The following is a 2,304-nucleotide window of genomic DNA, read 5'->3' on the forward strand; positions in this document are numbered from 1 at the left end:
CCAGTCTATAGGACTTCAGTTGGAAAGGAAATCTTTTGTAATAGTACATAAACCACCTCCTGACAATATTAATAGGCACTTCCTAATTCTATATATTGTATTCATTTTATCAAACAGGAAATTCAAATTCCCATTCTTTGTTATTCTCCCATTAAAGATATGCCACTTCATTGAATAGGGGACTTTTGTGAACACAAGCCAACCATTAAAATGAGATTATGAATAAGAAACACATATATCCATCCTACCCCTTTCATTCTTAAAAGTGCATGAGAGCCCTAGCTGCCATCTTGCTTCCCCGCCTGTGTGCACCTAACCTCAGCTGGTCCACCTGAGACTCCCTGAGCACCAACCCTGTTCTCCCATGCAGTCCCATTTCTGCTCCAACAAGATGAAAGAAACTATCATGAACCAAGAGAAATTCGCCAAACTGAAAGCACAAGTGTGCCCTGGGGGGAAAGGGACTGCTTGAGGAAAGTAGATGGCTCATAGAATGGCTATAGCAGATGATAAAAAAAACTTCCGTTCTCCTTAAAGAAGTTAGGGATAAACAATATCTCTGGTACTGAAGAAGTGAATATGTTCACAGACCAAGGAACAGTGATCCATTCTAACAACCCCACAGTTCAGGCATCGCTGGCAGAGAACACTTTCTCCATCATAGACCATGCTGAGACAAAGCAGCTGACAGACATGCTTCCCAGTATCTTAAACCAACTTGGTGCAGACAGTCTGACTAGCTGAAGAAGAATGGCCGAAGCTCTGCCCACACAATCTGTGGGAGGAAAAGCCCTACTTGGTACCAGAGAGGAGGAGGATGAAGTTCTAGAATTTGTGGAGAATTTTTATGAAGCCTCCAAGAATGAGGCAAACTGAATTGAGTCAACTTCTGAAGAAGGGGAAACTTGAAAAAGTTACTGGGAAGCTGCTATCTTATATTATGACTGCCTTATAAATTTTGTTCATGGATCTGATAAAATCTAGATCTCTAATATTTTTAAACCCAGGCCCCTTGGACACTGCAGCTCTTTCCAGTTTTTGCTTACACACAATTCATTCTTTGCAGCTAATTAAGCTGAGGAAGCCTGGGAATAATGTTTGAAACAAGGTTAATAAAGTTCTTTGCCTGGAGAAAAAAAAGTGTGGGAGACTAGGAGAGAATAATGAAACATCTAAGTAATTCTGTCCTAACACAAGAGGGGACTCATCACTTTTCAGAGACCCACACTTACATGGGCCTTCATTTGTATTTTTCTCCCCAAATATCATTTTATCTTGTAAATATTAAGGACTGGCTTACATATAAATGTTTCAGTTCTTCTTGATAATGGTCATTTATCTGAGATTCTTCTTTAGAACCAATAATACGTACAGCAAATTCATTGGAAGTTACACTTAACATTTCTTTCCCAAATCCTAATTTTCTCCCTACTTCCCTGCCCCCCCCTTTTTAGTAATAGCTAAATTGATAATACAAATTAAGAAAGGATTTGTGTTTGTAGAGCTTAGTGAGAGAATGGTGAGATAGTTTTTTTTAAAGATTTTTTATTTATTCATTTGAAAGAGTGAGTGAGGAAGAGCATGAGCAGGAGGGAGAGTCAGAGGGAAAGGGAGAAGCAGACACCCCGCTGAGCAAGGAGCCCAAGGCCAAGGTCCATCCCAGGACCCTGGGATCATGACCTGGGCTGAGGGCAGATGCTTAACCCACTGAGCCACCCAGGCGCCCCGAAAGATAATTTTTTAATGATAGAGTTTTTATTCATATTGTAGGATTTCCTTGGTGTTCAAGTTTCATATTTCTTCATACACACTAGTCTCTCTGTTGACTGCTGTCGCTCCATATAATTGGAACTGTGAGTTGAATTCCCAAAAGAGATTGCAGTAAAAAGGGAGAAGTGGAAAAGTTATAAAGAAATAAAAATAAGTGTTGATTTTATTATTATTTATTATGTACCCACTATTATTAATTATATCATTAAGCAGTCATTTAAGTCAACAATAACCTTGTAAGCTGCGTCCTATTTTTTTTTAAAGATTTTATTTATTTATTTGACAGAGAGAGATCACCAGTAGGCAGAGAGGCAGGCAGAGAGAGAGAGAGAGGGCAAAGCAGGCTCCCTGAGCAGAGAGCCCAGATGTGAGGCTTGATCCCAGGACCCTGAGATCATGACCTGGGCTGAAAGCAGAGGCTTAACCCACCGAGCCACTCAGGCGCCCCATGAATGCTATTTTTAATCTACATTTCAAAAGTGTCAAAACAGTGCTTAGAGAGATTAAACAACCTGCTTAGGATCACACACAGCT

At 40.1% G+C, this 2,304-nt stretch overlaps 1 pseudogene; it reads left to right on the forward strand.

The window, feature by feature from the left end:
* Positions 1 to 391: 391 nt before the first annotated feature.
* LOC123952156 lies at positions 392 to 898 on the forward strand (annotated as a pseudogene).
* The last annotated feature ends 1,406 nt before the right edge of the window (positions 899 to 2,304 follow it).

Source organism: Meles meles, chromosome 10 (assembly GCF_922984935.1).
Source record: "Meles meles chromosome 10, mMelMel3.1 paternal haplotype, whole genome shotgun sequence".
Lineage (NCBI taxonomy): Eukaryota > Metazoa > Chordata > Mammalia > Carnivora > Mustelidae > Meles > Meles meles.